At 39.4% G+C, this 13,987-nt stretch overlaps 1 protein-coding gene across 1 annotated transcript in view; it reads left to right on the top strand.

Moving 5' to 3' along the window:
• Positions 1–13,987, top strand: part of ESRRB (estrogen related receptor beta) — a 156,776-nt gene that overhangs the window by 81,672 nt on the left and 61,117 nt on the right. The window lies entirely within an intron of this gene.

Here is a 13,987-nt window from a genome sequence, read left to right as displayed (position 1 = left end):
GTTTCAGAGAACCATTAAGACCATCCATAACCAACAAAAGTGTCAACACACTGTGAGAGAGGGCTATTAGTAATGCAAATGTCACTTCTCCAATTTTCATTAAACGCAATAAATAATAAGCCTGTTAATTGTGCTCACAAGATATTTAGGCTTTGCACAAATAGTTTTCAGAACTTGTAAAAGCAGTAGATGTTATTTCTTCTACTTAGCTCAGATTAGAACTAACAATCAATGGCTTTTCACCTCCAAAGCAATGGTTCTTAACCTTTTTTGTTGGGTCATCAACTCCAATGACAATTTGGGGAAGCCTACAGACTCTTCAGAATTATATTTTCAAAAGCATAAAATAAAATGCCTAATAATACAAAGGAAACTAACTGGATTGTAAACTCCTTAAGGTTATGGATTGTCTTTTGTCTTTCTCTGTATCTCCAAGTAGTGCTTAGTACAGTGCCTGCCTGGCACACACAGAACAGGTACTTAATAAATGTTTATTGATTTATTATTGGTTGACAATCTTGAGATGATCATCAAAATAGTTTTTAAAAAATCCAAGTTCACAGACCCTCAGATTAAGAAGCTCTTCTCATACATGGATGGAGTCCATTTGATAACATGCAGATTTCTCCGTACCCATATGAAGTTCTGCCATAACATCTATGGTGCTATAACTTACAGTAGCCTCATGTTACGAAGTTGAAATAAAAAATAGAATAGAGAGGGATATTCAGGAATCTTCAGAAAATTAAGCCTGAAGGCTTAATCTCATCAGTGTCTTTTGGATGATGAAGGAATTGAGAATATATCCATAATATCTGCAAATAACACAAATTGGTTTGAATTGTAAAACTATAGTACAGAAAGCAAAAACCCCAATGGCCTGTTAAATTGGAAAGGCATTCCTATGAAAACAAGAAATTCAATAAGGACAAGGGTAGCAGGGTAGATTGAGAGACAGAAACTTGACATGATCATTTGAGGAAGAAGAAAGAAGGATGGAGAAAGCAAAGACTGGCAAGCCTGGGAAGGCCAGAGTTTTAACATTAGTCAAAGATGTTAATAATAGTCAAGTCAAAGATTGGTATCAAAGTCAAAGATCAATTTCCAATTCAGTCAAAGATTAATAGCAGTCAAGTTTGATGTGAAAAGTACCAGCATGTTATTGGAAGATACTCACAGAAGACTGAATTGTAGATGCTGGGAAGGAATCCTGCTGGTATAGCTTTGCAGTCATCAGTTCTATGGGGGATGATTGTGTTTTGTTCACATCATCCCAGTTTTAAAGGATGTGGAGAAATTAAAGAAGAAAAGAAAGGAGGCATCATGTGTCAGTGTAAAAAGGGCAGGAATGGGAGTCAGAGGACACTATGTCAAATCCTAGCCCTGCTTGTTACTACATATGTGACCTTAGGAAGTTGGTTGACCTCTTCAGGATTGTCCTCTTTCTAACTTTCCTATCACTGTTGAGGCATCAACATCCTCTCAATCCATTAATCCATCCTGTACATCTTGGCATTATCCTTGACTCCTCAGTCACCCTCAAATTGTCCCCCATATTCAATCTTGCCAAGCTTGGTCATTTTTCTTTTGTGACATCTCTCATAAATGTCTCCATCTCTCCCCTGACATGGCTACCACTCTGGTGGAAGCCCTCATAACCTCAAACCTGGACAATTGCAGGAGCCTACTGGTGGCTCTATCTCTCCACACTCCAACCCTTCTTCTATTCAGATACCACAGTAATTTTCCTTATATAATTGCTGAACACCAGTGGCTCTATATAGTGTCCAGGATCAAATATGAATTTTTTTGTTTGGCTTTTAAAATCCTTGACAACCTGATCCCTTTCTGATTTTACAGACTTTTTCTCATTATTGCTCTCTAAATGCTATTCCTCAAAAATGGCACTATCTCTCCATGCTATGCCTTTTTACTGGCTATATACCCTATTATCTTCTCTGCTTTCTTTGGCTCCTTTCTTGACTTAGCTCAAATCCCTACCTTCCACAGAAGGACTTGCCAGCGTGTTCTCTCCCTCTCCCTCTCCCTTCACCTCTCCCTTCTTCTCTCTGTCTCTCTGTCTCTGCCTTTGTCTCTCCCCCTCTAAATTTCTGTCTCTTCTTTCTCTGTTTCTGTCTCTCTCTTTTTGTGTCTGTCTCTCTCTCCCCCTCCTCTCTCCCTCTCCTTCCTTCCTTCCCCCCTCGTTCTTCCTCTGTCTTTCTTTCCCTCTCCCTCTTTCCCCTTCTCTCCCTCTTTTTCTTTCTCCCCTCTCTCTATCTGTCTCTTTCACTTTCCCTGTATCTCTCCCCCCTCTCCATTTCTTTCTCCCTGTCTCTCTGTCTCTGTCTTTCTTTGCCTCTGTCTATCTTTCTGCTGTCTGTCTCTCCCTTTTCATGATGCTCAGCATACAGCAAGCACTTAATTAGTACTGACAGTAAAAATAAAGGCAGAGATGGTGGTACACTATATCTGAAGTCCCTTTCCATTCTATATCTGGAGCTCTTTAAGAAATACATAATTCAGAAATATGGATGTTTAGAACAGATGAATCAGAGGATAATTTATTTGCTTTGCAAAGGGAATCACAATAAGATCTCTTAAGAAAAAAATTTAGCTCTTAGCACACTTAAAATAGGACTGAATTGACCAAAAATGGATTTACAGAACATTTTAGAAATGCATTTGTGAAGTACAGTGAGATAGACTAGTGTGGGCAATGCAATGAAGAAAGGCTATAGGAAATGGTGCTTTTAAAAGCCAGAAGAAAAGCAGGTTGAGAAATAACCTTAATACCTTCAAGGATTTATTTGATAGGCTTTGATGAGAGGGATGCTGACCAGTTGTGTCCATGCCCATTAAGGACTGGATAGGAAACAGGAAACAAAATGGACAAATATTATTAAAACAGTGGAAATTTTGATGGTGCCTTATACATTCCCACCTTTAAAACTCTTACCTTCCATTTCAGAATCAATTCTAAGTCTTAATTCCAGGGCAGAAGAATGGTAAGGGCTAGGCAAATGGGATTAAGTGATTTGCCCAAGGTCAGGTAGCTAGGAAGTATCTGAGATCAGATTTGAATCCAGGACCTCCCATGCATAGGTTCTTTAATAAATATTTGTTGACTTGAATTGAATTTGAATATGTATTCAATATATACCATTGGAAATTGAATCTGGAGGTAAAATCTTTTGAGAGAATGGCTCCTGAGAAACCCCTTTGCATCATTCAACTTCTGAGGTTCTCTCCAGCCTTGAAAATGAGGTAACGGGAAAGAGAAAGGGTTAAGCTTTGCTGATTGATACAGTATAATCAGTGGTGTATTGTCATTCATATTTATCTGTCTCCTTGTAGCCTTATTAGGGATTTCTTGGCAGAGATACTGGAATAGTTAACTATTTCCTTCTCCAGCTCATTTTACAGATGAGCAACTGAAGCAAGCAGAGTTAAGTGACTTGCCCAGGTTCCCACAACTGGTATCTGAGGCTAGATGTGAACTCAGGAAAATGAGTCTTCTTTACTTGAGGCTCAGCCCTCTATCCAATGTACCACCTAGCTGCCTCACGGTATACCAGTAAATGTTTAATAACCAGCTGAGAAAAAAAAATTACACATGACACACTTTAAAGTTGAATCTGCATTATTAACACTTTCTCTAGGACTTTCTAAAATCTAGGCAAATCAATGAAACAATAAATCAAACACTAATTTTGTAGTATTTTCCAATTTCTGAGATGTAGATATTCACATTAAAGGGAGCATAAATTGGATTACCTGACCTCTTAGGTCTTTTCTTGCTCTGACATTTTATGATACTACGATTTCTGTCTAGAACTGCCCAAATTGCTCCCAGCTAATTTAACAACCCCAACCCCAACCTGCCTAAATGGATTTCAGCTTTCTTCCTCTCTTGGAGAGGAGGAGTATGGCATTAAATGTGACTCAGATGTGTCATGGGCCCCCCTTTCCTAAGGAAACTGCTTTGGGGGTATCCTGAGGTATATTCTGACCTGACACACATTGAATTGGTAGGCACCAGCTCACATAGCAGCCAAATATGGCTCCAGCATCTTTTATTTACATAAGAAGGGAACAGTGAGCAGGGTCATGGTGGGAGGAAGGCAAAGGGGAGACTTTCAAAATGCTTTTGTTTTTCACTTTGGGCCCAGATATGAGACTGGAAAGGATATTCCCCAAGGAGGAGCAAAGGCAGGAGGTGATTGATCAGTTATCAGAAACAGGGTCTGGTTGGCTGGTGCTTGTCTAGATCCAAGTTGTTCTGGATTGCTTCCAAGGCCTTTTGTCCTGGAAAACATTGGCTGATCCAAGGGGAGATGAGTTCAGTGACACACATGGGCATTTAGAGATAAAACCTTTCTAAAACAGGCAGACACTGGAGCGGCACAAGGGTGGTGTCTGGCACCAGGAGTGGATGGAATTGTTGGAGCTGATTTCCATCTGCTTTTCTTGATCTTTTGGGAAATGCTGTAATCCAAGAGTCATTCTACTGCCAAGTGTCCCCTCACATCTTCGCCAAGGGCTGTATGTATAAACTTATATACCCTGTCCCAGAAAACTCTCAGGCTTCGTGGGGTTGATCAAGTGGAGGTCACAACTGCAGAATGTTAGAACTGGAAATACCAGAGGTTCCTAACCTTTTTAAAAAATTATTAGATACTTTACAAGCCTTAAAATGCTACATAAATGCTATTATTATTATTATTAATTTCTTTGATCATCTCATGGAGCCTATGGACCCTGTCTCAGAATGATGGTTTTAAATGTAAAAAAATAATTTTTCTATTCCATTTAAAGCAAAGTTTTAATGGGAGGACAATCAAAAAAGGATAAGTGTTACAAAAAATTGATATAATGCTGTGTGCTTCTTATACAGTTCAATTTTTCTTTAAGTTGGAGCAATCTCAAGATTCCTTCTAAAAATATGTGACAAATTGCCTTTGGTACAATGTCTCTGGTCATTTTTACTTTAGACCAAGTATAGGGGGAACCAAAATGGTAGAAGAACAGAATACTACAGATAATTCTTCTTTGCTAGACTTTAATAATATAGTGATATAGGATTACAAAGGAAGGCAATTATATTGAAATACAATCTGTCTGTCCATCTATATATTTATCCATTTATCTATCTATCTAAATGAATCCACAGACCTCAGATTAAGAACCCCTGATCTAGCCCAACCATTCATTTTACTTATGGGAAAACTGACGCCCCCCAAAGAGAAGAGATTTGCTAAGGATACATATCTAATTTAATAGTTTTAGAGCTGGAATGGAACCTCAGAGGCTATTTATACTAACCATCTAATAATTTTGCACTGTAATTAGCTGAGACCAGAGAACTTAAGTGACTTAGTTAGTTACTCAGATTATAAGTATTTGTATAGCACCTACTATGTGCCAGGCATTGTGCTAACTGTTTTACAAAGATCATTTCATCCTCACAACAGCCCTGCAAGGTAAGTGTTATTTTTGTTCCCATTTTACAGATGAGGAAACTGAGGCAAATAGAGGCTAAGCGATTAGCCCAGGGTCACACAGCTAGTAAATATCTGAGAACATATTTGAACCTAGGGTTTCCTAACTCCAGGCTTAGTGTTTTACTCACCTAGCTACCTCCTGAGGCTAGGAAATAGCAGAGAACTTTGTTTCTGTTCTAGGAGGTTTATATCTTTTTTTTTTATCCAAGTTTTTTTCATCCATTACTCTTCATAATCATCACATTTCCTCTTTCTCTTTTCTCCCATTTAGCTTCTGTTTTTTGTTTGTTTGTTTTATAAAATTCCAAGGATTGGAGCAGGAGAGTAGAAAATTGGCTATATATATATATATACCTTTGGTATTAAAAACAATGAGGAGATGAAATTGGAAAGAAGAAAACCACAGAGATTCATTTTGCACAGCAAAATCCTAGGATGTGCATGACCATTGCCTGTGCAGCTAGACCCTCAATGAACATGAATTAATGCCCCCTTGCCATCCTAAAGCCGGTCTTAATCAAGTTGCTTTAACTGACTCCTCAGCCAATCCTCTTGGAAGTTGGCTTGGTTGGGTATTGCAGAACCTAGGAAGGATCCTGGAAGATCCTAGAGGATCTAGAAAGGAAGAAAGGGCAAGGAGCCATAGAAGTGATGAGAGTTAGGGCTAGAAGAGAGAAGGGAAAAGGTTACATGGAAGGAGGAAAGAAAAGGGAATAATTATAGTAATTATAAAAACTAGCATTTTCATACTCTACCTGTGAGAATCTTGTCCACAGACCAATAGGACAGAGCTCACTTCTCCAGGAATAGAACATATAAGTTGACTCACTAGAATAATAATGATGGTTAGTAGTTATGGAATCACTTTAAATTTTGTAAAATGTTATATATATAGTCTTATTTGGTACTCACAACAACCCTAGAAAATAGGTTTGATTATCAGCACCATTTTACAGATGAGGAAATAGACAGAGACAGAGAGAAAAGAAGGGAGGAAGGAGGAAAGAAGAGAGGGAGAAAGAGAGAGACAGAGAGAGGGAAGGAGGAAGAGAGGGGGGAAGGGAGCAAAGGAGGGAGGGAGGGGGAGAGAGAGGGAAAAAGAGAGGGAAAGAGAGTGACAGGGTGGGACAGAGACAGAAAACAAGGGGGGGAGAGGGGGAGAGGGAGAGAGAGAGATGGAGACAGTGACAGACAGAGAGGGAGAGAGGGAAAGAGAGAGAGACAGAGGGAAAGAGGTAAAGACAGAGACAGAGACAGACAGAGAGGGAGAGGGGAGGAAGAGAAGAGGAGAGAGAGAGAGAGGGAGAGAGAGAGAGCACTAAGTGAATTTCTGAGGGTTACATAGTAAGTGTCTGAGGCAACTTTTGAACTCAAGTCTTCCTGACTCCAAGCCCATCACTCTACCCAATACATATGATCTAAGGTGGTTAGTGGGGCAGAGAGAAGAGGAGCACCTAGGGTTAAGTGGACAGCATAAGGCCATGGAAATCTTGAGTATTCAACTGTTGTTTACTGGTTGACTGACTGGTACAGATGAAAAGTATGCTACTTGGAAGCTAGCTGGATGAATGAATAAATGAATGACTCAAAGAACAAAGGGATGAATGAAAGAATGAGTTAGAATGAATAAATGCATGAAAGGTTGACTGAGTGAATGAACAAATGAATAAATGAATGACTCATTGCCTTCTATGAGTATCTAGCAACTCTGGACTCCAGTCATTAAAAAAAAAAGCATTTATTAAGTGCCTACTATATGTCAGGAAATGAAATATGGTATGTGCTTTGGAATAATATGGTCACTTCAGAGGATTCATTATTTACACTAATTGGGTCTCAGCTGTATGTAGTGAGAGGAAAGCACTCTGGGTCCATCGAAGAGCACTGGCTTGTCCAGTATACTAGTTAGATTGAACTCTATTGACTGAATATAGTCATCATTTAGGAGGCTCTGCAATATCAAAGGCAATCTGCCCATTGCATCTATATCATGTATAATAAAAACACTGGGAGGACTACAGGCAAAATGGTTCTTGGCTCCTTTGAACACAATGATAAAACCAAGCTTTGCAACTCTCTTACTCTTCAGGAACCTGTAAGTCATCTGTTCCCTGCTTTGCAATACCCTTTTCCTTCCAGTTTTATTTTTAGTTTCTGGGAGGTAGTTAGGTGATGTGGTGAACCTTGAGTTAAGAAGACATGGGTTCAAATCCTGCTGTGTGACTCTGGGCAAGATAATTAATCTCTGCCTCAATTTCCTCATCTTTAAAATAGTGCCTACTTCCCAGGATTGCTTTGAGACTAAATCAAGATAATATTTATAAAGTGCTTTGCAAACATTAATGCACTATGTAAATGCTATCATTATTCTATTGAGATGTCAAGATGTCTATATTCTCTTCCTAAAGAAATATCCTTTTATTGGTCCCTGGATAAGGATCTCACATTTAGAGTTGTCAGTTGTTTTCAGTTGTTTCTGCCCTTTTGTGTGACCCATTTGATATTTTCTTGTCAAAGAAACTAGAGAGGTTTGCCATTTCCTTCTCCAACTCATTCTGCAGATGAGGAAATCAAGGCAAGCAGGGTTAAGTGGCTTGCCCAGGGACACACAGTTAGGAAGTGCCTGAGACCATATTTGAACTCAGAAACATGAATCTTCCTGACTACTAGACCTGAGGAGCTCTTCACTGTGCCCCCTACCTGCCCTAACATTTAGAAAACCAACAGCTAAATTAATGGTATGTTTCTTAGTACTGCTCCAACGTCCTTTGCCCATTGGACGTTCATCACTGTCAAAGAAGTATGCCACCCAGAACTATGGGCAGTTTTGTGGTCTTCAGAGCTTCATGGGTTGTCATGGATGAAGAATCACCAAAGGGTCACTTTACTGGTTTGTTTGATGATTTTGGCTAGCCCGATCCCCAGAAAGGAGAGTCTGTTGAGAGGATTGTGCTCAACACCTTACCAACATAGTAGAGCCTGCCTGAGCTTTTGCTCAGTTGGCATAACCTTTGCCAACCCAGGGTCACCTCCACACTACAATGAAGCATCAGAGTAGGACTTTGTGGAGACTCTTTCTTGAGATAAAATAGGAAGAATACTGAAGCTATACATTTCTAAATGATAACACTAACAATAGCAAGGTTATTTCTAAAACTAGAGTTCCATTTGTATCTATGCCAGTTGCTACGCAAGATTCCTTCGTCTCCTCAACCTAATCCCTGATACCTACAAATTTCTTTAACTCCTTGGCTTCCATGATGATTTTGGGATTTGCCTATCTGTCTCTGAGACCATAGGCTCTCCATTCCATTCCCATAGTTCAATTCATCTAAGATAGGGCTATGATCCCATGCATGCTCATTGATAATTATTGGTGGTATTCCTTGAGAGATAAGTCTTCTTTACTTCAGCCCAAGATTATAGGGACTCTTGGTAAGTCTTGGGCTTAGGGAGTGGGGAGTGGGGTGAGATCCTTATGAAGACTCATTTCATTAATCCATTCATTCAATAAGTTTATTTAGCAGTTACCAAATGTGAGATCCTGGGGACATATAAAGGCGAATATCATATATTTCCTGACTTCAAGAAGTTTATTAAGAATTAGGAATTAGAAGTCATACCCAAATACTTATCAAACAAAATATGAAAGGGGCAGCTGGGTGACCCAGTGCCAAGGAGATAGTTCTGGAGATGGGAGGTCCTGGGTTCGAATGTGACCTCAGACACTTCCTAACTCTATGACCCTGAGCAAGTCACTTAATCCCAATTGCCTAGTCTTTATTGTTCCTTTGCCTTAGGTCTGATACTTGGATTGGATTCTAATACAGAAGGGAAGGGTTTAAAAAAAATAAGACAATAAACTCAGAGGGTACTATGATAGTTCATAGCAGAGAGAGAACATTTTTAGTTGGCAGTATCATGAAGAAGGTGGCATCTGAAATATGGTAACGATGTAAAGAATCATAGATTAAATTCATAGCTGGGAGGGCTTTAGAAGAATCTAGTCTGAACCCCTTGTTTTTATAGATGAGGAAACCAAGTGAGTTATCTACAGCCATGCAATTGGTAAAGTAGTAGAGTCAGGATTTCAACCTGGGCTCTTTGCCTTCAAATACAGCAAGAAGAGGAGAAAGAAGGACATTTCATGAGTAGGATACAGAATCAAAAAAGAGAAAAAGGTGGAAAAGCAAAAGTTAAACCTGGAAAAAGATGAGATGTCCAGTTTAGCCAGAGTGCAAGGTGGGGAAGTGGGGCCAGGGCATTTGCCTATCCTCTCCCATGCTCCATGGAAGCACACCACTGACAAATGAGATAAGTTCCAAAAGTACATTTTATTTAGCATGGATTCCTATCGTATTTGGGCACACTAACATATAAACCCAGGTCTGGTTCTATGCCTTCCCCCCTACCCCAGAGCTTTGAGGTAGAGCCAGTGGTATATTGGCCTCTGAGTTTCTGATGTTTCAAAAAAAATCTCAAACTGGGTGCCCCTTCCTCAAAATGCTAAAGATTGAAAGTATTGAGCTGTCCTGCCTATTCTGGTTTATACCTGCTCAGGTAACCCTTGACCTGCGCAAGGACCCTAAAAGCCTTGAAAGCCTCCGACCCCCATCAGCACTTCCTGTGGCCTCACTCCCAGTCCTGGAGCTCTCCCCAGTCATTCCCCTTCTTAGTATACCAGGATATGAAGCGGGATGTATGACCGCCTGCCCCTGAGAGACTGCTGGAATTCTGATGAGGTAATCTCATCACTTTATCATGGGGCACTTACCGAAATTACAAGACAAAGCTACCAGCCGGCTTTGCTGGCAGTCAGCCGCCAGGCCCATAAAACAAATTGAAAGGGACATAAATAAATAAATAAACAAATAAAATCAGGACCTTCACCTCACCCCCCCCCCCCCCAACTCCATTCCCAGTCTGGACCCTAAAGGCCCAAGAACTTTACTGAGGTGGTTGCTGCCGACCCTCTTTCCACCTGTTCTCTACAGTCTGGACCTGGCGAAACTAATGGGTTCTAATCAATAGAAGCATCGTGCTTAGAATGAGAAAAAATTAACACAATCCAAGTGTTTCCTCAACCAATCAGGCCACATCTGGAATATGCGTTAGTTCTTGACACTTCATTTTAGAATTGGCAATCTGGGATGCATGTAGAACAAGGCAAAAAAAAATGGTGAGAGGATTCAAAATCATACCTAGATATTTCCTAATTGTGTGATCCTGGACAAGTCACTTAATATCAATTATCTAGCCCTTATGGCTCTTCTGTCTTGGAACCAATAATTAGAATCATTTCTTAAGTCAGAAGATAATGATTTTAAAATAAAATAAAAATCATTCCTTGTGAACATTGGTGGAATTGAGGGTGTTGAGTCTGTAGAAGAGACTATTTACCAAAAGGATCAAAGGATTGGATCTGGATGCAGAAGGAAGAATTAGAAACAACATATGGAACAAACAAAGAAGCAGTTTTTGATTCAACTGAAGGAAAAACTTCCTAACCATTAGAGTGATTTTATAATGGGACAGAGTGGTAGTGAGCTCCCCATCTCTAGTGTATGGCTGGGAGAGGAATACCAGAGAGGTTGTAGGTGGAATTCAAAATTTGGGTTGGGGTTGAAACAAACATCTCTGATGTCCCTCTTAATTATAAGATTCTGGGATTCCATGATTCTTTAATGATGGTAGGGACCCTGGCCAACAGACTCATCCGCAGCCACCAGTCTCCCGTGGCTGGTTTTGTTTTTATATACAACAGGCAAGCACATTCATTCAGTGATGATAGTCACGGCAGAGCTAGGACTAGGTCCCAGTCCTCTTGACGCCCAGACCAGCAGCACATAATAAAACAAGAATCAGGCAATGATGTAAGATAACCATAATGGGAGATGCCACAAGACAATAGAAGTACTATTAATAATAGCTGACATTGATTTATGCTTTGGTGAAGCAGTGGACAGTGTTGGACCTGAAATGAGGAAGACTCCTCTTCCTGCATTCAAATTCAGGCGCAGAAGCTTGCTAGCTGTGTGACCCTGGGGAAGTCACTCGATCCAATTTGCCTTAGTTTCCTCAACTATAAAATGAGCTGGAGAAGGAAATGGCAAACCATTCTAGTATCTTTGCCCAAAAACTCCAAATGGAATCACGAAGAGTCAGACCCAACTGAAGCATAATAACAATTTGATGCTTCAAATATATTTTTTCATTTGAGTCTTATTATAGTCTTGTAAGATAATAATTATTATGTATTATATATAAATAATTATAACTAGCATTTACATAGCACTTTGCAAATATCTCATTTGATTCTCACAAAAACTCTGGAAGGGAGAGACTATTATTATCCCAATTTTACAGATGAGGAAATTAGGGCAGACAGAGGTTAAATGATTTGACTAGCATCGCGCAGCAAGTATGTGTCTGAGATGGGATTTGAACATAAATCTTCCTGATTCTAGGTTCAGAACTCTATCTATTTTGCCACCTCTTTCTCCTTATCTGGCTACTACTAGAATTTAATTAAGGTTTACAATATGCCATACATATGTTATTTCATTTGCTCCTCATACCAATTCTATGAGGTAAATGCCATTATTATCCCCATTACACAGATGAGAAAACTGAGATTGAAGGATGTTCAATGATTTTTTCCAGGGTTGTACAATGGTGAAATGTTTGAGGTGGGATGCTAAGGACAACAGATCCCAATCTACTACACCACACAAATTCCCCACAACAGATATTATTTTGTTTTTATAAATGAAGAAAACTGATGCTAAGTGATTTGTCCATGGTCACACGGCTAAGTACCACCTAGCAGAAAGAAATATTCTATTGTCTAGCTGAGCACTAGTGGACTCTGTACCAAAGCAAAACGTTAGTGTCTCAAAATAGAAAGAACACAGGAGGTCCAGAAGCATGGGTTTTAATACTTGCATCTTTCTTGGGTAGCTAGATGGCACAGTGGATAGAATGCAGGCACAGAGTCAGGAAGACTCATCTTCCTGAGTTCAAATCTGACCTCAGACACTTAGTAGCTGTGTGAGTCTGCTAACTCTGTTTGTCTCAGCTTCTTCATCTGTCAAATAAAGGAAATGGCAAACTACTCCAGAATCTCTGCTAAGAAAAGCCCAGATGAAATCAGGAAGAGTCAGACAGCATTGAAATGATCAAACAACAAAAACAAAGTCATATCTCAGTTAGATGGGTGGATAAGTGTTGGTGGGGATGAGGGGGGATCAGCAAAGCTTCCATAAAGTAGAACAGGCTACCATGGAGGGGAACAAATTCCCGATTACTGGAACTTTTTAGGAAGAGGCTTCTGGATCAGATATTGTAGAGGGGACTTTTATTCAGGATTAGATTGATCTAAGATCAATGTTTCCCATTGGTTTTTGTTCCTTAAACCCCTTTCAAGAAAACAAAAATGTGTTGGGAGCCCTCAGGGTAATTTAGAATGCTATTCATAATAATCTGCAATTATTTACTGCTTTAAAGTGCCAGTTCATTGTTGCCATGAACCCTCAGACCATTGTCTCTAACTTCCAAATGGGATTCACTGGACTAGATCATTTTTGCTTCTTGTGGTTCCTTTTGACTATTGGTGAAAACTCTGGATCCTTTCTCAGAATATTGTTTTTAAATGCATAAAATAAAATGTAGAATTAGCAAGAAATTGAATTATTTTGAAATACAGTTATCAATTTATCTTTCTAAAAGCTTATTGTGTTGGCTATAGGAAGGGGTGGGAGGAGGGGAGGAAAAGAACATGAATCATGAAACCATGGAAAATTTTTCTTAATCGATAAAATAAAATAAAAACAATATATTACACTTTAAAAAGTACTGCAATAAATAATATTGTACGAGTAAACATTTTTTAAGATAGATTAGTTATAAAAAAAAGTGTGGTCTGGGGGCCAGCTATGTGGCTCAGTGGATTGAGAGTCAAACCTAGAGATAGGAAGTCCTGAGTTCAAATTTGACCTTAGATACTTCTTAACTGTGTGACTCTGGGCAAGTCACTTAATCCCCATTGCCCAGCCTTTACTGCTCTTCTGTCTTAGAATCAATACAAAGTATTGATTCCAAGACAGAAAGTAAAAGTTTTTTTGTTTTAAGTTCATTGCCCCAAATTAAGAACTCCAGCACTAGTTGATCTCTGGGGTCCACTCTAGCTCTCAGATTCTCTAATTCTAGGGCATTAATACTTTAAACTGGTAGAATCTCCCTGGAACACCTATATTTGCCTTTAGAATTTATCATCTGGTTTTACTTTCCTAATTATTGGAAAAGCCTAGCTTCCTCTCCTTTTGAAATTAGTTTGCATTTATTGTGGGGAAAGTGACTCATGGATAATTGAGATTGGGCTGAATTGGGTTTTCTCTTTGCTATTGAATTAAGCAGTGTCTGGCCTCCAAGAGTGACTCTGTATCACCTAGGCTGGTTTAGGATGGAAGGGCAACTGCATCAGGATG

Source organism: Monodelphis domestica, chromosome 1 (assembly GCF_027887165.1).
Source record: "Monodelphis domestica isolate mMonDom1 chromosome 1, mMonDom1.pri, whole genome shotgun sequence".
Classification (NCBI taxonomy): Eukaryota; Metazoa; Chordata; class Mammalia; order Didelphimorphia; family Didelphidae; genus Monodelphis; species Monodelphis domestica.
The sequence above is the reverse complement of the archived record's forward strand: the minus strand, read 5'-3'. Positions and strand labels throughout refer to the sequence as shown.